Source organism: Notamacropus eugenii, chromosome Y (assembly GCF_028372415.1).
Source record: "Notamacropus eugenii isolate mMacEug1 chromosome Y, mMacEug1.pri_v2, whole genome shotgun sequence".
Taxonomy (NCBI): Eukaryota; Metazoa; Chordata; class Mammalia; order Diprotodontia; family Macropodidae; genus Notamacropus; species Notamacropus eugenii.
This window is the reverse complement of record NC_092880.1, coordinates 8,086,654-8,112,200: the sequence shown is the minus strand read 5'-3', so window position 1 is coordinate 8,112,200 and position 25,547 is coordinate 8,086,654. Positions and strand designations below refer to the sequence as shown.

General features: G+C 36.9%; 1 pseudogene; it reads right to left on the bottom strand.

The window, feature by feature from the left end:
- Positions 1-13,429: 13,429 nt before the first annotated feature.
- Positions 13,430-14,485, bottom strand: LOC140516774 (probable RNA polymerase II nuclear localization protein SLC7A6OS; annotated as a pseudogene).
- Positions 14,486-25,547: the final 11,062 nt, after the last annotated feature.

The following is a 25,547-nucleotide window of genomic DNA, read 5'->3' as shown; positions in this document are numbered from 1 at the left end:
TCCCTCCCCATGAGTGTAGACCACAAATTGCTCCCTTATCCCCATGCCCTCCCTTCCATCATCCCCCCCACCCTGCTTATCCCCTTATCCCCCACTTTCCTGTATTGTAATATAGGTTTTCATACCAAACTGAGTGTGCATTTTATTCCTTCCTTTAGTGGAATGTGATGAGAGTAAACTTTATGTTTTTTCTCTCACCTCCCGTCTTTATCCCTCCACTAAAAAGTCTCTTGCTTGCCTCTTTTATGAAGGATAATTTGCTCCATTCCATTTCTCCCTTTCTCCTCCCAATATATTTCTCTCTCACTGCTTGATTTCATTTTTGTAAGATAGGATCCCATCCTCTTCAATTCACTCTGTGCACTCTGTCTCTATGTGTGTGCGTGCGTGTCTGTGTGCATGGGTGTGTGTGTAATCCCACCCAGTACCCAGATACTGAATACTTTCAAGAGTTACAAATATTGTCTTTCCATGTAGGAATTTTAACAGTTCGACTTTTATAAGTGCCTTATGATTTCTCTTTACTGTTTACCTTTTCATGCTTCTCTTCATTCTTGTGTTTGAAAGTCAAATTTTCTTTTCAGTTCTGATCTTTTCATTAAGAGTGTTTGAAAGTCCTCTATTTCATTGAAAGACCAATATTTCCCCTGAAGTATTATACTCAGTTTTTCTGGGTAGGTGATTCTTGCTTTTGGTCCTAGTTCCTTTGACTTCTGGAATATCCTATTCTACACCCTTTGATCCCTTAATGTAGAAGCTGCTAGATCTTGTGTTATCCTGATTGTATTTCCACAATACTTGAATTGTTTCTTTTTAGCTGCTTGCAATATTTTCTTCTTGACCTGGGAACACTGGAATTTGGCCAAAATATTCCTAGGTGTTTCTCTTTTTGGATCTCTTTCAGAGGGTGATCTGTGGATTCCTTGAATACTTATTTTGCCCTCTGGTTCTGTAATCTCAGGGCAGTTTTCCTTGATAATTTCATGAAAGATGATGTCTAGGCTCTTTTTTTGATCATGGCTTTCAGGTAGGCCCATAATGTTTAAATTTTCTCTCCTGGATCTATTTCTCAGGTCAATTGTTTTTCCAATGAGATATTTCACATTGTCTTCCATTTTTTCATTCTTTTGGTTTTGTTTTGTGATTTCTTGGTTTCTCATAAAGTCATTAGCCTCCATCTGTTCCATTCTAATTTTGAAAGAACTATTTTCTTCAGTGAGCTTTTGAATGTCCTTTTCCATTTGGCTAATTCTGCTTTTGAAAACATTCTTCTCCTCATTGGCTTTTTGAACCTCTTTTACCAATTGAGTTAGCCTATTTTTCAAGGTGTTATTTTCTTCAGCATTTTTTTGGGTCTCCTTTAGGACGGCGATTGCTTGTTTTTCATGCTTTGCTTGCATGTCTCTCATTGATCTTCCCAGTTATTCCTCCACCTCTCTAACTAGATTTTTAAAATCCTTTTTCAGCTCTTCCATGGCCTGAGCCCATTGAGAGGGCTGGGATACAGAAGCCTTGACTTCTGTGTCTTTCCCTGATGGTAAGCATTGTTCTTCCTCATCAGAAAAGAAGGGAGGAAATACCTGTTCACCAAGAAAGTAACCTTCTATAGTCTTATTTTTTTCCCCTTTTCTGGGCATTTTCCGAGACAGTGACTTGACTTCTACATATTCTCTTCACACCCACTTGGCCTCCAGATCCGCCCAGGCAGCGCTTGGGGTCTAAGATTCAGATGCTGCTTCCCAGCCTCAGGCGTTTGGCGGGGGCGGGCCTGCTATTCAGTGTGAGATAAAGTTCAGGTGGTCAGGTTGTGGCCTGGCCGCCTCGTGGGCTCAGTTCCCTCAGGGGGTTTATGTGGAGACCTTCAGGAATGGATTTGGGCTCCTGCCTGCTTGGGGCACCCTGGTCTGCTCCTGCCTCTGCTGCTGCCTTCTGACGGGGCCTGAGTTATGGGGGCACCCCACTCCCCTCTCGACGTGCCAAAGGGACCTTCTCACCGACCCTTGTCATTTAATGGTGGAGGGACCCACACAGCTGCTGTGTATTGCGTCCCTGAAGCCTGCTTGGATCTTCTCCTCTCGGTGCTGCGGGGCCAAGGCAGGGCTGGGCTCTGCTCCAGGTCCGCAGCACGAAGTACCTTTTGCGAGAGGTTTTCAGGCTCTCTGGAACAAAAATCTCGTCTGATCCGTTGTTCTGTGGCTTCTGCAGCTCCAGAATTTGTTGGGAGGCGTTTTTTACAGATATTTAATGGGCTGTGGGTTTGGAGCTAGTGTATGTGTGTCTTTCTTCTCCGCTATCTTGGCTCTGGCCCTCTGCATTTAATTTTTGTGGGAAAATTTGAAAAGGGATCTAGATTCTGTAGTGACCATGTGATGTAGTAATTTTAAATTGCAAATTTGAATTGGACTACGGAAAAGGAATTTGGAAGTAGAATTTCAATTTTCATTTGGAATTGCCATTTTACATCAGAATTGGAATTTGTAACAGAAATTTTCAAGGGTAATTAGAAAGCATAATTTTATTAAAAAGATGTAATTTAAATTTGGAATCGGAATTTTAGGATGCAATTGGGACGTGAAATGTGGAAGAGAATTACAGAATTAGAATTTGGAAACAGAAATCCGAAGGGGAAATAGGAACTGGATTGTGGAAGTAAATTTTATCCTTGCATTTGGTAATTGAGGGTTGGAAACGAAATTTGAAAGTGGAATTTAGAATTGGAATTTGTCATTGGAATTTGGAACTGGAATTTGGATGTGGAATTTAGAATTGGAATGTGAAATTGGGATTTGGAACTCGACTTTGCATTTGAATTAAGAATTGGAATTTCTAATTAGACTACAGAAGAGCAATTTGGTAGGGGAATTACAGTTTTAATATTTCATTGAATCTTGAGCGTGGAGTTGGAATTTTTAAAATGATTTAGATTAGGAATTTCAAATTCGAATTTGGCATAAAATTTTAAGATTAATATTTGGAATTAGAATTTTGTTTTTAATTTTAGTGTAAAAATTGGAAAAGGAACCTAGATTCTGTAGTGGCCATTTGAAAAAGCAGATTGAAATTGGAAGGTGGAATTGTACTACGGAAAAGAACTTTGCAAGTAGAATTTCAGTTTTCATTTGGCATTGTACTTTGAGGTTAGAACTGGTATTTGTAATATGAATTTACAAGCGGGATTACAAAGTAGAGTTTGGATTAATAAGATATAATTGGAATTTAGAATCCGAATTTTAGTGTGGAATTGAAATGGAAAATGTGGAATAGGATCATGGAATTATCATTTAGAAACAAAATCAGAATTGGGATTGGGAACTGCATTGTGGAAGTTGAATTTAGAATTGCAATTGGTAATGGAAGGTTGGAATTGGAATTTGGAAGTGGAATTTAGAATTGGAATTTGGTATTGGAATGAGGAACTGGAATTTGTAATTTGAATTAAGAATTCAAATTTCGAATTAGACTTTGAAGAGCAATTTGGAAGAAGAATTTCAATTTTGATGTAGTATTGAATTTTGATCATGAAATTGAAATATGTAACATGAATTTAGATTGGGAATTTGAAATTAGAAATTGGGATAAAGTTTTCAGGTAAAAAGTTAGAATTAGAATTTTATTATTTTATTAAGCGAGGAGTTGGAAAAGGAACCTAGATTTTGGACATAGAATTTGATAGAGTAGTTGGAAACTGGAATTTGAAAATGCAATATACAAAAGGATTTTGGAAGTGGAATTTCAGTTTTCCTTTGGTATTGAAATTAGAGTTTAGAATTGGAATTTGAAACATGAATTTACAAATGGAATTTGAAAGCGGTGTTCGGATTAGTAAGGTATAATGGGAATTTGGAATCCGAATTATAGTATGGAATGGAGGTGTGAAGTTTGAAATAAGAATTTGGAATTAGAATTTGAAAGAAGAAATCAGAATTGGAATGTTGAACGGGATTTATCAGGGCCGTTCACCTCAAGCTGACAGGTTTATCTGACCAGCAGGGCCTGTCGACCCTGAAGGAGCTTGCTGTGAATAACGATGAGGTGGGAGGCAAAGATGTAAGGCAACTCTGTTTATTCAAACTAGCTCAGGCACTTATATAGTATCATGTACGCCTTAGTTACATAAGCAGCACAAGCAAGATTAAACTAGTTTAAGCAAGTTTTGCTACTGCTTTCCAGCCACGTTTCAGGACGTATCTGGTGGTGAACAGGGGTGGAACCCTTCCTCCCAGCTCCATTTTGTTCATGCCTTACCAATCTCCCCTCAGATTACCTGAGCCGTGATTGGTGTATGCCGTCCAAGAGAGCTGAGGGTTGGCAATTCCCTTACAATTCCTCCTTTTTGTTTTGATACATCTGATCTTTAAGGATAAGAATGCTTTGCTTACTGGAAAGTAGAGCATTATACAAACTATGCAATGCAAACTTAATACATATGGGAATAATAATGCATCCTAAAAACAATACTGCGAAGCCTATAATACTTGGCGCAAACCATTTTTTGACAGATCCCTAAGAAACAATATGCTTAAAGAAATCATTTATCTTTGCTGCTGTTTTTTCAGGTACAAAATCAGTATCTGCTTCTTCATCAATCTCTTGTGCTAGTTTTATCAATTGTTGAATTTCTAATGTAGTATTGTCGGCAAATAACCCATGTAACTGTCCTAATTTCTTCCCATCACGTCTGAGATTCATTATATTTTTTCTTTGTTAGACAAAATGTATTACACCTGTAATCACACTGTAATTTTTGTTGCAGTTGTATCATTGCAACTTCTTCTCCAATTACCTCAGTTGCCTTTTGTAAAGAATAAAGACCCTTATAAAACTCATCATCTATCTTTGCTTGTTGTTTAAATCCAGCTGATACATTTTTCATAAGAGCATGTAATTCAGAAGCTTGAACCATTTCATTTTGGGTATTATAAATTGACATAGCCAATGAAATATACGCCAAGATGACTTCAACTAATAAAATAATTCCTAAAACTACACATGAAACACATCTTTTAACTCTAATCATCAATTCATCCAATTGTTTGTCCAGTGTATATATTACTTCATCACTGGGTGTCTTATACCATCCTTTCGCCTTAACTGCTGTTAAAGCATAGTGTGGCCTTGTTAAAATGAATACTGTCCCATCAATCTTTGGCCCTGTACATTCTTGCACAGAACAATTCTGACAAGTGAAATTGTAAATTCCTGTCCGATTTCTATATGTCTCCAATGTTGATCTATTGTCTCTATCCCAAAGAAATGCATGTTTATTCCCTAAACATACTCTCCCTGTCGGTAAAATAACATTATTTTTGTCCTTTTTAGAAACTGCAGGCATTGCCTGTATAGTCTGTCCTTCCATAGCCATTATAATTTTGTCTACCCCTGAACTGGTCTCCCTATCAGAGGATACCCCTTGTGGATGATATGCATTTGTCTAGGAAACTCTGGGGCAAATCTTGCATCTGGTGCATATGAAAGATTGTGACATGAATACAATATTTCTGTGTAATTCCCAAATGTTAACTCTGTTTTTTGACATGTATGGGTATGACAATTCTCAAATGATAAAAAACCTGTATATAGATGCCATAAGGTTACATTTTTCTTTTTAAACAAATCACAAAATGGTCTATATCCCATACCCCAAGAAAGTCCTGTAAAGTCTGTATTTGACCAGGTTACCATTGTCCCTTTTATTCTCCAGGTGAACAAATAATAAGCATGTCACCGTTCTTTCTCGTCTAAAGCATCTCTTCCATCCACTATGGTGGCACACCAAGGATACCTGTCTGTCCCCTTCACCTGTGTATAATTGAAACTGGACCCATTCCAGATCCCTGAAATACCATTCTGTAGACAGAATGGAAAACCTGAAACTAAGCCTGAAAAATTAAAATGTCTTTGAAGTATAGTCTCATTAATAGTCTTTGTCTCTGTGTCAACTCCATCATTTCCATACATGTGGGAAATGTTACCATGAAGAATGAATTTTGGCATTGTCTCACTCCATGACTTCACTCTCAGCCATGGTGGTTCCATGATGAACGCCCATCTCAGTTGTTCCATCTGTCCAGAGTCCTTCTCCTGTGTTTAAGAGGGGGCGCAGCATAGTTGCATAGTAGGAGTATTGCGAGAAAAATCAGGGGGCACCATTATGTTGTAGATGGCTAAAGGCCTGACAAAGTTTTTACAACTTTCTTTATTGTCTCTGTCGTGCCCCCTGTGACTTCTTCGTCATGATTGCTGTCTTCCAACACTCGGTTACGTTTCACTGGAACCCACACTTCTTTGTTGTCATCTTTTAAAACACAAACATATCCTTTTCCCCAAGTTAGTACTACATGAGGACCAAACCATTGTTTATTCTCATCATGCCACATCACCTTACGGGCTTTGGCATTCAATGCATTTGCTATAACTGACTCGGTCTTATTAGACTCAGTCTTTGTAGGAGATGTTAAAAATTTCATAGCGGCTGATAAGCCATCATCATCAAATTTCGAATAATTTAATGTGTAAACAGCCAATTGTAATTTGTCATCAACTCCTGGTCCAGCTCCCCCTTTTTGTTTTTGCAAATAAGTTTTCAAAGAGCGATTCGCCCGCTCTACTATAGCTTGACCAGTAGGATTATGGGGGATTCCAGTAACATGTGCTATAGAGAATTCCGCCATGAATTGTTGAATGGCTTTGCTAGTATAAGCTGGACCATTGTCTGTTTTAATACTTCTCAGCACACCATGATGGGCAAAGCAATGTAAGAGGTGTGCTCTGACATCCTTGACAGCCTCTCCACACCTCACTGACATCCTTCCACAATACCTACTGTTGCTGGGGTGCGATCTGCGTTTTACTAATAATTCTGATATCATTACGGCCCAAAAATGAAAAGAATGTTTGTGAAGGAGTAAGGTTGTCATAATCTAAGGTTAAGTTGTTCATTTTTTATACGGCCTGTGCCAATTGTTCCAGAGGGGACCTACCCTTTTTGTTTTTGAAGGAACAGGTTGAGAGTTTTATTCTTCCTTTATACTACTGCCTGACTCATAGAGTTATATGGTATTCCTGAAATAAGAATGATTTATAAAAAGAAATGCAATATTAGAACTGGGGCCCAAGTACAGGCACTCAAGTACCCCACCCTGTCCCCCTATAAACAGATGGGACCCAACATATTTTGGGATAAGGGAGGAAGGTCTCAACTTCTGAAATTGCTTCCTGCTGAGATTGGACGTAGAGCTGGTCCTGCCTCACAGGGTCCCAGTAATGGAGGGGTTGGGTCTTTAACCAATATGAGGAACTTGACGATTCAGAGGGTGATAGGTGATGGTCTTGGACAAAGAAACCTAGGAGACACAAATCTGGCACAGAGATTAAACAAACAAGAATCAAAAAGGAGTAAGAATAAAATAACTAGAAGTGAGGTGGGTGTGAGAACACTGTCAGACATCTTCACACTCTCTTGACATACTTAGTAACTATCTAGGATAGGAGGGCTTGGATGATTCACATTTGTCTCCAACCTCCTTATCTGCTTTCTATATATTTTGATCAAGCTTGTATTTAGCTTTCCAAATCTCTAGAACTGATCATTTAGACTGCTTCATATTCCTTTATATTTCTACCATAGACAAGATAGTGCATACGTTATTACTGTTAACTGACATAGCTGTATTATCTTAAACAAAAGAGATTTCTAAGTTGAATCTCACAACTGAATAGATGATCATAGTTGTTTCATCGGCTTGTTTATTTTTTTCTGATTATATTCACTCTGGAAGAAAAAACTTTAGAAATTAAGTTGTTAATAAGTTCACACATTAATATTAACTTTTGCTTATTAAAACAACAAGATCTGTTCTGGTTTATAGATCATTACATATTAAGTAGCAATACATTATCTTCAAAATGAAAATTTTAATAAGCTTTAGCCTTATTTTGAAAACTATTTCTTCTAAAAATATTCCTTGTTCTTTTTTAAAACAATTGAAATTTTATCCTAATGTTAAGAGAGTTACTAAACTTTTTTAAAAAGAAGATTAGGTGAAACCTTTTAAAATGATAATTATTTTTTCACTTTGAAGCAAAAATAAACCTTTTAAAATTAAAATTTATTAAAACTTAGTTGGTATAAAAATGTTCTAAGGAATATAAATTCCCAAAGTATTATAACAAACCAAATTCTTAGGTTTTCCAGAATTCCTAGATATCACAAAATGTTTTAATAAAAGTGCATAATAGAATCTCACATTGGTAACAGTAAGAGACTGATTACAAAAAAAAAATTACTGCTTTAAACAATAGAGACATCTTAAGGTGAGTCTTAAGTTATTTACATAAATTTCTGAACATGTTCCAGTTTCAGATAAAAACAATATAAAGTTTTCCAGTAAGATTACACAAAAGGGCTCACATGTTGTACTGACTACTTGTAATTGATCATAGAAGCATGCTATAAAAGGAAAAAATACCGACATGTGATATAGCAAATATCATAGCATAAAACATCTTTGACTCTGTTTGAATTCAGATAGGAGTGAAATTTTCCAATCATGCAGTATCTGTATTATAGCCAGACTCAGGAATAGTCACGTGGGAAATATTCCTTTATAAAAGGACACAATGGGGAAACTGACCAGGAGGATCCCATCCTAGATTGAGTCTAGAATTGTTCCCTCAGTGTTTCCTCTCCAGATACAAATTTCACCTGATACCAGTACAGGATGTAGGATCACAGTCCCTCTGAGTAACTTGTGGCATATTCTTTCAGATACTGATCTAATGCAGACAACTATACCCAAATTCACACTTAAACAAAAATATTTATGGTCCCAAATGCTTTTATCTTAAACAGCAAATTTCACTAATCACAACTTAAAGCCAAACGTAATTATTTGTATTCCCATGGAGTTGCAATAAGCAATGAAGATTAACAAGACTCACATACATAAGAGATTCCATTTAAGATCCTTCCTTCTCAAATTTAAAACTTGTCCTGATATAAAAGTCAATTATTAAAATCTTTTCTATCTATTACAACTATTGAGTAAGTCACATTCATTGTTTATGAATTATATAAGCCAAACAAATTTCTTTCTTGGGACCTTGTCCACATGAAAGAAGCCTTGGAAGTTTTACAAAATAAAAGAAATTGGCATGAATTCCATGCTTGCCAAACCCGAAACATACAGGAGGACTGTTCTGAATGGGCAGAACCAGTCAAAATAAAATTTTTACTCCATTCTTTTCTTTTGTATACGCAGTAATCAATTAACAATTTTAGGTTTAGCATTAAAACAGCAACTTCAAAAACTTAGTTAACAATCTTACAACTTTTATAAATGAGAAACAAATTATTTTAGCTGTTATTTCTTTAACAGGCAAAGGTGAAAATACCTGGTTTTCTAAATGGCAGTTACAAAACATTATTAGTAGGACTGATAAAATTTTTAAGTAACAAAAATGGCTACACAATTTTTCCAACATCTTTTAGTTTCAACAAGATTCAGATTACAAATTGCTTTCTCTAACACAATTTCTGGATTACAAAGTAAAATAAAAATCACAATGGTTCTAATTTTTACTCAAGAAAATTTCACGTCTACGTCTACTCCTTAAAAATGTGTTTGAAAGAGAAAGCTGTAAAACTGCAAGTGGAACTGAGAGAGACTCTGGAACAAAGTCCAGTGGAGCCTAGCCTCCTCCTTTCAACTTGGGAGTTCACAGAGTTATCTCTGAAGTGTCTTTTTTCATTTTTAGTTTTATGCATATTCTCAATTTGCCTTAATGCCAAATAATGCAATAAATTCTGACCTGTCTTAAACATCCAATTAGGAGTGACATGTTTCACTTAAAATATGACCAGAATAACTACCTTTTAGTTGTATCCCATACACAAAAGCTTTTCTCTTTTAGGTGAGGCATGAGATAATTAAAATGCTATTCAATCTGCCTTTGTGATAGGAGGGGAAAAATTTCCCCAGTTTCTTCTCGTCTTTCTCTCCACCTTCACAACCTGGCCAGGGTTAGAAGGTAAAGAGAGAGAGAGAGACAATTTTACCAAGTACTTAACAATAAATTCCAAAACTTTTATGCTTTCCTTAAACTTCATACCCATGTTGTACTCCTAGTGGGCTTTGATTAAAGCCCCTTTAGAACCTCACATATTATTGCCTTGTATTTCTTATGTAAAACTGCATTTAGCAGTCATATAAACTAAATAATATAAGATTAGTTCTCTCTTTCTCTGTCCCATTCTCCTCCCTGATGCTGCAGCCATCAGAGAGAAGGGATGAGGGGGAGGGAAAGAGATAACATTTTGAATTCCAGCTACAACGGAGCTGGCCGTAATAACTCACAAACACGCACACAGAACATGTAAAGACTGAACACATATACAGACAATAAAAAATTCAAAAACTTAGAAAAGATTGTCAGAAATCCTCTGCACAAATTATACCTATAGCTTGATTTCTTTTACTTAGTTCCAAACATACTTTGTGAAATTCAAATTTCCACAGTAATTAATCTCCTTCAAGAGTAATTTTAAACCTGTTGGCTCCATATTTTCAGCGTGAGAGTCTGTAATGTCCTCCTTAAATGACACATTATTTCTAAACTCTAATTGCTTCAATTTTTTGCTTATCTTCAGAAGCTCATTCTCCAAATTATTAATTTTTTCTTTTTCTTTCTACTCTGATAGCTCCTTATGCAAATCAGGATACATTCTTTCTGGGCTATGCTTTCTGAAGAGCTTGAAGCAGTGGTCTGTGTTGAGGTGGAAAATTGTCTGGCTTGTTTATCACAACCTCCCTCTTCTGCTTGAAAAGAATATTTTACAATGTTATGTAAATAAAAAGTATGTGGTGATATAACTCCAGGACCTTCCTGGTCATAAGCAGTTAACTGTTCTTCCACCATCTGCCAAGCATGTGTAGGTAAGGGAGGTCTCTCCTCCACCTAGGGACTGACTTCTTGGACTTGTTCTAAGAATTTTCCAATTACTTTTAACTGCACTGTAACTCCCTAGCTTTTAGCTTTCTTATCTAGCTTTTCTGCTAATGTTGTTAGCCTCATTATGCTAAAAAACCTAGCTCCCTACCTATATATATTTACATATATATATATATATATATATATATATATATATATATATATATATATATATATATATATATATATATATATATATATACATATATATAAAAGCAGGTTACTCACAGTCTCAAATTCTCTTTTCTTTCTTTGTCTCTCGGACCGCTGAAGGGCTCGTCGTCCCACCCTTGTTGTGAGGCACCGTCAGAGGAATGCGGGCTATGTCTTTTCTCAAACTGCGAGGTCACGCTTTTGCCCCCGCACTGTCCCCTCCTGTTGTTATCTTGAGACCCTCAAGTCTTCGGTCTTTCGAGTCTCTGATAACCTACTACCATTACTAACTACTTTCCACCTCTTATGGTCGATGAGAATTCTTATCTACCGCCCCGAGTTTGGGTGCCACTTGAACGGGATTTATGGGGGCCGTTCACCCCAAGCTGACAGGTTTATCTGACCAGCAGGGCCTGTCTACCCTGAAGGAGCTCGCTGTGAGTAACGATGAGGTGGGAGGCAAAGATGTAAGGCAACTCTATTTATTTAAACTAGTTCAGGCACTTATATAGTATCATGTATGCCTTAGTTACATAAGCAGCACAAGCAAGATCAAACTAGTTTAAGCAAGTTTTGCTACTGCTTTCCAGCCACGTTTCAGGAAGTATCTGGTGGTGAACAGGGGTGGAACCCTTCCTCCCAGCGCCATCTTGTTCATGCCTTACCAATCTCCCCTCAGATTACCTGAGCCGTGATTGGTGTATGCCATCCAAGAGAGCTGAGGGTTGGCAATTCCCTTACAGAATGTGGAACTGGAATTTGGAAATGGAATTAGGAAGTGAAGTTTAGAATTGGAAGGTGGAATTGGAATTTGGAACTCAAATTTGCATTTCAATTAAGAATTGGGATTTCTAATTAGACTACGGAAGAGCAACTTGGTAGAGGAATTACAATTTTAATTTTTCATTGCATCTTGAGCATGGAGTTGGAAATTGTAAAATAATTTAGACTAGGAATTTCAAATCAGTTTTTGGCTTAAAATTTTAGGATTAAAATTTGGAATTAGAATTTTGTTTTTAATTTTATTGTGAATATTGGAAAACGAACCTAGATTCTGCATTGATCATTTGATAAGGTAGCTTGATATTGGAATTTGGAACTGGACTATGGAAAAGGAATTTAGAAGTAGAATTTCAGTTTTCATTTGGCATTTCACTTTGAGTTTAGAATTGCAATTTGAAATATGAATTTACACGGGGAATTACAAAGTAAAATTTGGATAAATAAGATGTAATTTGAATTTGGATTCAGAATTTTAGGATGGAAATGAGATGGGAAATGTGGAATACGGTTATGAAATTAGAATTTGGAAAACGGAATCACAATTGGAATTTGGAACTGGATTGTGGAAGTGTAATTTACAACTGGAATGTGGAATTGGAATTTTGAAGTGGGATTTGGAAGTGGGACTTGGAGTTGGAATTTGGAATTGGAATTTGGAACTGGAATTTTTAACTGGAATTTGGACGTGGAATTTAGAATTGGAATTTGGAATTGGAATGTGGAACTCAAATATCATTTTGAAATAAGAATTGAAAATTCTAATTAGTGTACGGAAGAGCAATTTGGTAGAGGAATTACAATTTTGATTTTTCATTGCATCTTGAGCATGGAGTTTGAAATTCTAAAATAATTTCGACTAGGAACTTGAAACTAGATTTTGGGATAAAATTTTGGATTGAAATTTGGAATTAGAATTTTGTATTTAATTTTACTGGGACCAAGATTCAATCTTAGGAATGCTGCACATTTGAAATGGCAAGTCAGTTCTTCACATGGGAGGGAAAAATGGTTGAGATTCAACAAAGGGCTAAATTAAAGTTTCAGGAAAGGAAAATGGCTTCTGGCAGTGTCAGGTGAAAGGGGATTTCCTTTTGATACAAGCAGGTGACACTGCCGTTACAGGCAATGGAGCTCTGATTTCTAAGAGGTATTTAATTTTACCCTGTTATTTATGTATGTATTTATATTATTTTTCATTAAAATGTTTTTATTTTTTAAAATATTTCATTCATTTTTATTTTAGATGTTTTATCTTTCTTTTTATTAGTTTAATCTATCAGTACATATTTCTTTATTCCTTTCAGCTGTAGCCCCAAATTCTCCACAGGTAATAATTGGACCTTGGAGCCGAAGATCCCCACATGATTTTTTTTCTCCTTTCCCCTTCCAAGGTAACTGATAAGACTCTGGGGCAGGAGCAGGGGCAGCAGCTAAGAGGCTGAGGTGCATGGGCAGAGCCACCAAAGCCTTGGTCCCAGGGAAGTGGTGAATGCTTGGGTGATTCTCAGTCTGAATCGAAATCCTGGGAGCCGTCATACTGACACTCTTGGAGCACATCACAGGGATATTTGTTCCATTTCCTCGGTCTAATGACACTTCTTTCCTCGTCAGGAAAACTGCCATATTCTCCATCAGACCCTGTGGTGCTCTCTGTGTCCCTGCTTCCTTCTTCTGATCAGGGTACTCATTACGCCAGTGATTCCCAAAGTTTTCATCTTCATCATCATCATCTTCTATTTCTCCTGCTTGATCATCTGCTTCCAGCTCGCAGTCCTGACTGTGGGGCTGTCCAGACAGTTTGCCTTCAGTCGATCTGGGCGCAGACATCTTTAGGTCCTTAAGGTCATCAACATAGTCTTCTTCTTCCTTGTCTCGGTGCCCTGTGCCTTTTCCATCCTTGCAGATGGCCTGTGGTTCACGGATGACCCTGAGTGAATTAGAGATGATCACATGTGGATGTAATTTCTCAGGGCAGGGTGCAGGAATGGGTAGGGTGTCTTTCTGAGCAGCAGCATCATGAATGATATCACAGAGTTGGAACTGTTGCACAGATGATGACGTGCCTCCTCTCTGTGACGTTTGTGTGACAGCCTCAGAGTCTAGCTTGTCTGTGTCAGTCTTAGTGGCAGCTTCCACACCTTGCAGGGCTGCGTCTCCCTGTGCACAAGCAGCCCTGCATTTGGAGCACAGGCCACGGTGGTCATCTTGCCGGCTCACTAGGTGGCTGAAAGAAGGTCGTGACACATTCTCAGATTGCTTTCCAGAGAAGGAGGCAGGGCTCTGGTGGTCTTTTTTCTGGTCATGGCTTTTCTGACATGCTTCTGAACAAGGTCATCCCTGGAGCGTCCCATGGCCGCCAACTTCCAGACGTCGTTCTCCAGAGAGCCCAGAGCCAACCCTTCCACCCCCTCCTCAGAGGCCTGATCCATAGCCATTTACACACCCGCATCAGGTTGTCGTGGGGATGAGCGCCACGCTCCTGTCTCAGCCCAGGTACCGTGGGCTCCGCACCCGTCTCTCTTGTCTTGGCACTCTTCTCTTCCACTTCATGGCAGATCATGGATCTGTCGTAGCAACTTGGCCTTGCTCACCGTCAGCTAGACATGATTGGGTCTGGATTCCTCCTTCAGTCTTTGTAAAGGTGGATATTCTTCATCCTTTGGGAACTAGAGCATTTTCCCCCATTCAGAAAGAATGCAGTGCTTCCCAGTGTCCTCATCCTCCTGAAGAAGGGTCTCTCTTTCTCTCACTTCGCCCAAAGCACTTTCAAACTCCTCTCCTTTGGTCGCTAAGGCAGTGAGAGCCTCGTGGAGCTTGCCCTTGCCCTTGCCAGCGACTGTTTCCAAGGGAAGCACTTGGTGATCCTTCTATTCTGGGAGTGCTAAACAGGAATCAGTGAAGACCCTCTGGTCTTCCTCACAAAACTTCTCTTTTTCCCCGTCTTCCTCACAGCTGGTCAGACACACCATGTTCTGGCACAAATGACGTCTGAGCATTTGACTAGTGAGGGACAGATTTTGCAGGTTCCTCTTGGGCCCCAAATCACTGACTTTCCTAAGCCCTTGGCACTGCGGACAAGTCAAGCTTTCATTGGCTCCCTCCCTGCATTGGACAAGACACAATGCACAAAAGCTATGGCCATAGTGGACAGTCACCGGGTCAGTGAAGTAGCCCAGGCACATCAAGCAAGTGATCTCTGCGTTCAGATTTTCAAGTAGTTCTCTTGAGTCCATGTTCTTGGGATTCTGATTCCTTCCTTCTCAGAGCTTCCCCTCAGGACAGGACAGAGAATTCGAGCCCTTCTCTTAGAGCTCTGGCAGCAACTGATACTGCCCCAGAACTGTGGAGGCCTTTGAAGGAGCTCTCCCCTACTTAGCCCCGCCCTTGACTCCACCCCCCCCCCAAAGCAGCTGAAGGCCTGCTTAGGCAGGGGCAACCAGGCTGCACACTACATCTCATCTCTCCAGCCTAGCACATGATTTTGACTCATATCACTGCGTCCTTCCCATTTCTCAAATGCCACAATACCTGGATTTGAGTTACTCTCTGTTTGGTCATGAAAGCCACCTTCTTGCTGGACATACGTCCTTATTCTTTGGGAAAAATGTCAAGCAGATGTGCTTATGGCTACACTTAGGTGACTTCTGTCACTGGACTGGGAGTCAAAAGATTGGGCTTACAGGGCACCGTGTTCACTGTTTCCCATCTGAGCTCATGTGGGCAAGTTGCTCACTTTTCAGAGCCTCACCATCCTTTTGATTGCAACGTGAGTCCTGGTTTCACCCAGGAGTTCTTAACCTGGATTCCCAGATGGCCATGGTGTGCAGAAATGGATTTCATGGGGTGTGTGAAAGTGCAGGTTGTTGAAGGCATCTTTATTTTCACTAACACCTGAAAGAACCTTTGCCTTGTCTTCAACTAATTCTAAAAATATTGGCCGGATCTGAGGTCCATGGACTATCGCCCACAGGCAAACGGCACCAGCACACAAAAAGGCGAAAGGATGCTTGAATGAAACAGCTTCTAAGATTGTTCCATGCCGAGGGTGTACGTTCCCAGTCAAGGACACACCCAGAGCAAGGTAGAAGCATCTGAGCAAGGCTTTACTTGAAAGAAAGGATGTAGGAGAGGACAAGCACGTCAGTCAGGATGTCTCACTGTTCTTTAACGTTGCAGTGTTCTGATCGTTGTGAGACAGCCAATGGATTCAGCAAGAGGAATGAAGGGCAGCAGGATAGGAATGGGAGAAACTGAATGAGTGCAAGGTGTCAAATCTGGCAGCAATCCAGGAATTGGACACCCAGAGGAAGGGACCAGGAGGATTTCAGATTTTCTGGCCTGCAGAATGTAGGCTGTCACGATTTGAATGCAGGGTAAGATGTTGAAGGAGCCAAAAGCCATAAAGGACTGAGTCAACTTCTTTGTGGATGCTAAGTTGATGTCAGTCATGAGATTCGCATCACATCTTCAACTGGACGTCTTGACTACATGAGTGACCTCGACAATTTAGCAACAGTGAGAGGTTTGTGACCAATCATGGAGCAAACATTAAGTAAAAATTAAATGCCTAAGGAATCCAAGGTGTATCCCACAATCTCTTGATTCTGAACATATATCCTGCCCACAAAGTTTGCTCACAAACATGCCCACTTGGCACTGCCCATGCCCGAGGCCACCCACTACTAACAAACCTTGATAGTCACCATAATTCCCTGGTCTCTCTATAGCTAGAAAGCCCTTCAGAGATCCCAGGCATGGCATTCTGAAGCTGGGAATCCAATGTGGCCCTGCCTAAGGGCTTTTCTGGACCCTCCTGACTGGAGAGTGATGATCAAGAGTAACTGTGAGTGTTTCTCTCCCAGAAGGATGTCTTTCTGTTTCTGGGCCTCATGAAAGGGGCCATGCCCTGGCTGCTCCTTAAACAGTCCTTTCTAATGAATGGGCCCTGCCTCACACTAAGTGAGTCCCCGCAAAGTCCCTGAGGCCTAAAGAGGCTAAGGTTTCCCAGTGCATTCAAGACCATTTCCCATCACCCTGAGGAATATCAGCTCACTGGATTCAGGTGTCTGTGGAGGAGAAGTGAGGCTGGTGACCTGCACAGCCCTCCTCCCCCCACAGTCAAAAGGATTCTGAGACTCTGACGACTGAGTGACTTGCCCAGCGTAGCTCACATAGAAAGCAGTGAAGTAGCCAAGGAAGCCCAGCCATTTGACTCCAATTCCAGTTCGGTAAATTCACAAAATTGTGACCCCAAAAAAGAAAAAAATTGGCCTGGCATTTTCTCGATGGAGTAAAGAATTGTTCCCAGCAGGAAGCGAGCTTTCCTGGACCCAGGAAGAATTACCAAATTCCAAGGACGATGGAATTTGAGAAATGGGAGAGATGCAGAGACATGATTGCACTTGTCAAAATGGAGTGTGTCGGGCATTGGTACACTCAGATAGTAGAGAAAATATATAACCTTAGCTTCACTGACCTCGAATGTAATAACTTCAGGTATTTAAAACGTTGATCCTGAATAAGGGTGCAGACGCTTTGCAAGACGCCCAAAGGAGTGCATTCAGAGAAGAGGTCAGGAGCCCCTTCCCCAATACTATCAAGAAGCAAGGACTTTTAAGTATTCAGCCCTGCAACCCTTTCGTTTTCCCACCTTCTGCTAATCACCCTGGCCTCATGTTTGCATTCAGGGATCACTATCACTTAAGGATAGAATTGGATAGAATAGAATACAATGGCCCCACTGACTGAGGAAAGTTGGGCCAGAAGGGTCCTTAAGGATCCTCTTGTGCTGGGCTGAAGAAGAAGCAGCCTCCAGGCCATACCGGGTGTTCTAAGACCTCTGCTGCATCTTCTCACCCGAGTCCCAGTTACATAGAAAAAATCCTTTTCTGAAATTGTTAAGGTTTGATGGAATGATTATTTTTAGAGACATAGTATAAAGAAGATAGACTTGATTCTCATTGGTTTTTGTAATCATGCATAGCTTTATCGATCAACACGAGTTCCAATACAGACAAAATCACAGGAAGTGTGTTCTGCAGTCACTTGCTTCCACAGTCAGCTTAGCCATCAGCATCACTGACAGCTTTCATGTAGCTTCAGTTCCACAGCTGGGCAGATAATGAAAAATCCAGGGCTACTTTCTTTACTAGGAAGTCAAGGAGAGAAGGAAGAGTGAAGAGGCCCTGCCAAGGATAACTTGGAGAGACTGCAGAAAAAGAGCCTTTCTGTGACATCAGAAAATCCTTTGCGTTGCTTTAAATACTTGATGAAAATGTCCACTTCTGCATGCTAGATCCTAAGCCTATCTCTGAACTCCAGAGGAGGAAATCATTTCTAGATGTCAAGACTATCAGGATCCTTACATCTTCAGAAGAGGAAGGGAGGTTCCCACTTCTGCTGACTGAATCTTTACAGATGCCCAACTCCCACTCTGCTTTATCTCCCCCCTGCACTTCCCAATGGTGTTTGCCTGAGATGAAGGACTGGCTCCCCCAAATTCAGCCACAACACAGTCCAATCATTCTTTGTCGTTAGGCACATCCTGAGGGACACTTCCACACTGGACACTCTTCAAATCTGCAGAGAGGCTGAGGTGAGTATTGACTGATTCAGGATCAAGAGTTCTATCCCTGGGCAATCCCCTGAGTGCTTCTCTCAGGCCAGGGATGTTGATGGCGGACCAGGAAGGGGAAACAAGCTCTGGGTCTTGAAGCACTGAGTCCTCTCTCTTCAAAGTGCCAGCCATGTCCTGGACTATTTCCAAGGGCACCTTATCTTAATTAGAAATTTTAATCTTCAACGTTTTCCTAAATTGTAATTTCAATTTCCTACTCTAAATTCATGTTGCAAATCTAGTTCCGTGGTCAGCTTCAATATTGTATTCAATTTGACATTTAACTTTGAAATTCCTCTTCCATAGTCTAATTTGAAATTCCAATTCTTAATTACAATTCAAAATTCAAATTTCAAATTTGATCAACACATTTCAAATCTATTTTCAGTTCCAAATTCCAGTTAAAAATTCCAATTCCAAATTCCAATTCTAAATTCCACTTGTAAACTCCAGTTCAAAATTCCAGTTGCAAAATTCCAGTTGCAAAATTCCAGTTCAAAATGCCAATTCCAAATTTCAATTCTGAATTCTTGTTTCAAATTCTAATTCCAAATTCCTATTCCACATATAACATTTAAATAACATACTAAAATTTCCATTCCAAATTCCTATTACATCTTATTAATCCAAATTCTTCATTCAACTTTTAATTGTAAATTCATGTTTCAGATTCCAATTCTAAACTCAAATTTCAATACCTAATGCAGACTGAAATTCCACTTCCGATTTCATTTTTTCCATAGTCTAATTTCAAAATCCAATTTCAAACTACCATATTGAACTCCAATTCCAAAATCTAGGGTCCTTTTCCAAATTTTACACTATAATAAAACACTAAAATTCTAATTCCAAATTTTAATCCTAAAACTTTCTCCCAAATTCTAATTTCAAACTCTTAGTCTAACTTCATGTGGCAAATCCAATTCTAATCTCAAATTTCAATCACAAATTAAAATTCAACTTCCACTTCCATATTGCTCTCCCATAGTCTAAATTGAAATTTCAATTCCAAATTCCAATTCTAAATTCCACTTCCAAATTCCCATTCTGAAAATTTCTTCCAAATTCTTATTCCAAATTCCTACTCTAAAATTAACACTTCCATTCCATACTAAAATTCTGAATCCAAATTCTTATTATACCGTACTCATCAAAATTCTACTCTCAAATTGCAGTTGTAAATTCATGTTTCAAAATCCAATTCTAAATGCAAATTTCAATACTAAATGCAAACTGAAATTCCACTTCCAAATCCCTTTTCCACACTCTAATTGCAGATTACAATTTCAAACTGCTATATCAAACGATCCTTCCAAAATTTGCTTCCTTTTCCAATTCTTACACTACAATTTAATACTTAAATTCTAATTCCAAATTTATGTTAAAAACATTATATCAAATTCTAATTTCCAAATCCTACTCTAAATTCGTGTTGCAAATCCAGTTCCGTGCTCAAATATCAACACCAAATTAGAACTGAAATTCCACTTCTAAATTGCTCTTCCATAGTCTAACTGGAAATTCCAATTCCACATTCCAATTCCAAATTCCATTTCTAAATGTCACTTCCAAATTCCAGTTCCAAATTCCTATTACACCTTCTAAATACAAATTCCAAGTTCAAACTAATATGACAAGGTGTAATTCCAAAATGCAGGCTCCTTTTCCAAATTTCACACTACAATAAAATACTAAAATTGTAATTTCGAATTTTCAACCTAACACAGTATACCAAATACTATTTTCAATTCCTTGTCCAAATTCATCTAACAAATTCCAATTCCATACCCAAAACTCAGTAGAAAATTCAAACTGAAACTCCTTTTCGAAAATGTTCTTCCACAGTCAAATTCAAAATTCCAATTCTTAATCCAAATTTCAAATTACAGTTCCTCAATCCAATTCTAAATTCCACTTCCAAATTCCAATTCTAAATTCCAGTTTCAAATTCCAATTCTGATTTCGTTTTCCAGATTCTAATTCCACAATACTATTCCACATTTCACATCTCAATTCCATACTAAAATTCCTATTCTAAATTCCAATTATATTTTATTAATTCAAATTCTACTTTCTAATTCCCCTTGTAAATTCATATTTCAAATTCCAAATCTAAATTCAAAGTGCAATGCCAAATGAAAATGGAAATTCTACTTCCAAATTCCTTTTCCATAGTCCAATTCCAGCTTCCAATTTCAAACTACTTTATGAAATGGTCGCTACAGACTCTAGCTTCCTTTTCCAATTTTCACACTAAAATTCAATACAATATTCTTACTCCAAATTTTATCCCAAAATATTATCCCAAATTATGATTTCAAATACCTAGTTTAAATGATTTTACAATTTCCAACTAAATGCTCAGGATGCAATGAAAAATTAAAATGGTTATCCCACTACCAAATTCCTCTTCCATAGTCTAATTAGAAATTCCAACTTTTAATTCAAATGCAAATTCGAGTTCCACATTCCAATTCCAAATTCCAATTCTAAATTCCACTTCCCAATTACACTTCCACATTGCAATTCCACATTCCAATTCTAGATTCCACTTCCAAATTCCAGTTCCAAATTCCAATTCTGAATTCTTCTTCCAAATTCTAATTCCAAATTCCTATTCCAAAAATCACACTTCCATTTCATACTACAATTTGCATTCCAAATTCCTGTTATACCTTACCTATCCAAATTCTACTATAAAATTCCCCTCCTAAATTCATGTTTCAAATTCCAATTCTAAACACAAATTTCAATACCAAAGGAAAACTGAAATTCCACTTCCAAAATGCCATTCTGTATTCGATTTTCAAATTCCAATTTCAAACTACTATATCAAACTGTATTTTCAAAATATAGGTTCCTTTTGCAAATTTCACACTCTAATAAAATCATAAAATTCTAATTCCAAGTTTTACCCTCAAACTTTATACCAAATTCTAATTTGAAATTCCTAGTCTAAATTCATGTTACATATTTCAATTCCATGCTCAAAATTCAATATTAAATTAAAATTGAAATTCTCCTTCCAAATTTCTCTTCAAAGTCTAATTCAAAATTTGAATTCTTAATTCAAATTTCAAATTCCAGCTCCTCATTCCAATTCTAAATTATACTTCCAAATTCCAGTTCCAACTTCCAATTACAAATTGCAACTCTAAATTCCACTTCCGCAATCCAGTTCCAAATTCGAATTCCGATTTAGTTATCCAGATTCTAATTCCATAATCCTATTCCACATTTCACATTTCAATTCCATAGTAAAATTCCGATTCCAAATTCCAATTATATTTTATTAATCCAAATTCTACGTTCTAATTCCCAGTGTAAATTCATATTTCAAATTCCAATTCTAAGGTCAAATTGCAATGCCAAATGAAAACTGAAATTCTACTTCCAAATTCCTTTCCATAGTCCAATTCCAAATTACAGTTTCAAACTACTTTATCAGATGGTCACTACAGAATCTAGGTTCCGTTTCCAATTTTCACACTAAATTTAAATACGAAATTCTAATTCTAAATTTTACTAACAAAATTTTATCCTAAATTCTGATTTCAAATTCCTAGTGTAAATTATTTTATAATTTCCAACTCCATGCTCAAGATGCAATGAAAAATTAAAATTGTAATTCCTCTACAAAATTCCTCTTCTGTAGCATTATTAGAAATTCCAAATCTTAATTCAAGTGCAAATTCCACTTCCACATTCCACTTCCCAATTCCAACTGCACATTCCAATTCTAAATTCCACTTCCAAATTCCAGTTTGAAATTGCATTTCTGAATTCTTCTTCCAAATTCAAATTCCAAATTCCTATTCCAAAATTCACACTTCCATTTCATACTACAATTTGGATTCCAAAATCCTATTATCCCTTAATAATCCAAATTCTACTTTCCAATTCCCCTTGTAAAGTCTTGTTTCAAATGCCATTTCTACACTCAAATTTCAATACCAAAGGAAAACTGAAATTCTACTTCCAAAATGCCTTTCTATATTCTATTTCCAAATTCCAATATCAAACTACTTTATCAAATGGTCACTACAGAATCTGGGTTCTTTTTCCAATTTGCACACAAAAATTAAATACAAAATTCTAATTCCAAATTTTAATAATAAAATTTTATTCTAAATTCTGATTTCAAATTCCGAATGTAAATTATTTTACAATTTCCAACTCCATGCTCAAGATGCAATGAAAATTTGAAATTGTAATTCCCCTACCAAATTGTTTTCCATAGTCTTATTAGAAATTCTAATTCTTCATTCAAAGGCAAATTCCAGTTCCACATTCCAATTCCAAATTCCTATTCTAAACTCCACTTCCAAATTCCAGCTAAAAATTCCTGTTCCAAATTCCAATTCCAAATTCCATTTTTAAATTCCAGTTCCAAATTCCAATTCCACATTCCAATTCTAAATTCCACTTCCAAATTCCAATTCTGAATTCTTCTTCCAAATTCTAATTCCAGATTCCTATTCAAAAATTCACCCTTCCATTCTGTACTAAAATTAGGATTCCAAATTCCTATTACAGCTTATTAATCCTAATACTACTTTCAAATTCCAGTTGTAAATTTGTCTTTCAAATTCCAATTCTAAACTCAAATTGCAGTGCCAAATGAAAATTGAAATTAGACTTCCAATTTCTTTTTCAATAGTCCAATTCCATATTACAGTTTGAAACTACTTTATCAAGTGGTCACTACAGAATCTAGGTTCCTTTTCCAATTTTCACACTAAAATTAACTACAAAATTCTAGTTCCAAATTTTAATCCTAAAATTTTATCTTAAATTCTGAGTTCAAATTCCTAGTGTAAATTAATTTACAATTTCCAACTCCATGCTCAAGATGCAATGAAAATTAAAATTGTAATTTCTCTACCAAATTGCTCTTCTGTAGTCTAATTAGAAATTCCAGTTCTTAAGTCAAATGCAAATTCCACTTTCACATTCCAATTCTAAATTCCACTTGCAAATTCCAGTTCCAAATTCCAATTCAGAATTATTTTTCCAAATTCAAATTCCAAACTCCTATTCCAAAATTCACACTTCCATTCCATACTAAAATTCGGATTCCAAAATCCTGTTATACCTTACCTATCCAAATTCTACTATCAAATTCCCCTCCCAAATTCATGTTTCAAATTCCAATTCTAAACTCAAATTTCAATACCAACAGAAAACTGAAATTTCCCTTCCAAAATCGTTTTCTATATTCTATTTCCATTTTCCAATTTCAAACTACTATCAAACTTTATTTCCAAAATCTAGGTTCCTTTTCCAAATTCACAACTGAATAAAATAACAAAATTCTAATTCCAAATTTTTAACCCTAAAATTTTATCCCAATTTCTAATTTCAAATTCCAAGTCTAAATTCATGTTATATATTTCAATTCCATGCTCAAAATTCAATACTAAATTAAAAATGAAATTCTTCTTCTAAATTACTCTTCAAAGTCTAATTCAAAATTTGAATTTCTAATTCAAATTTCGAATTCCAGCTCCTCAATCCAATTCGAAACTCCAATTCTAAATTATACTTCCAAATTCCAGTTCCAACTCCCAATTACAAATTGCAGTTCTAAATTCCACTTCCACAATCCAGTTCCAAATTGCAATTCTGATTTTGTTTTCCAAATTCTAATTCCATAATCCTATTCCACATTTCCCATTTCAATTCCATCCTAAAATTCCCATTCCAAATTCCAATTATATCTTATTAATCCAAATTCTACTTTCTAGTTCCCCTTGCATATTAAATATTTCAAATTCCAATACTAAACTCAAAGAGCAGTGCCCAGTGAAATCTGAAATTCTACTTCCAAATTCCTTTTCCGTAGTCCAATTCCAGATTCCAATTTCAAACTACTTTATCACTTGGTCACTACAGATTCTAGGTTCCTTTTCCAATTTTCACACTAAAATTAACTACAAAATTCTAATTCCAAATTTTAATAATAAAATTTTATCCTAAATTCTGGTATCAAATTCGTAGTCTAAATTATTTTACAATTTCCAACTCCATGCTCAAGATGCAATGAAAATTTGAAATTGTAATTCCATTACCAAATTGCTTTTCCATAGTCTTATTAGAAATTCCAATTCTTCATTCAAATGCAAATTCCTGTTCCACGTTCCAATTACAAATTCCAACTCTAAATTCCACTCTGAAATTCCAGTTCCAAATTCCAATTCTAAATACCACTTCCAAATTCCAGTTCCAGATTCCATTTCTGATTTCGCTTTTGAAAATCAAATTCCATAACCATACTCCATATTTCAAATTTCCATTCCATCCTAAAATTCTGATTTCAAATACCAATTATATCTTATTAATCCAAATTCTACTTCCAAATTCCCTTTCCATAATCTAATTCCAAATTTCAATTTCAAACTAGGATAACAATTTGTTCATTCGAAAATGTACGGTTCTTTTCCAATTTTCACACTATAATAAAATACAAAATTCTAATTCCAAATTTTAGCCTTAATTTTTATCCTAAAACCTTATTTCCAGTTCCTAATCTAATTCATGTTACAAATTCTAATTCCTTGCTCAAAATTCAATGTCATATGAAAATTGTAATTCCTCTAAGAGATTACTCTTCCATAGTCTAATTAAAAATTACAAATATTAATTCAAATACAAATTCCAGCTTCACATTCCAATTCTGAATTCCACATCCAAATTCCAGTTGCAAATTCCCATTACACATTCCAATTCTGAATTCCACTTTCAAATTCCAGTTCCAAATTCCAATTCAGAATTCTTCTTCCAAATTCTAATTCCAAATTCCTATCCCAAAATTCACACTTCCATTCCATACTAAAATTTGGATTCCAAATTCCTATTACACCATACTCATCCAAATTCTACTTTCAAATTCCGGTTGTAAATTCGTCTTTCAAATTCCAATTCTAAACTCAAATTTCAATACCAAATGCAAACTGAAAATCTACTTCCAAATTCCTTTTCCATACTCTGATTGCAAATTCCAATT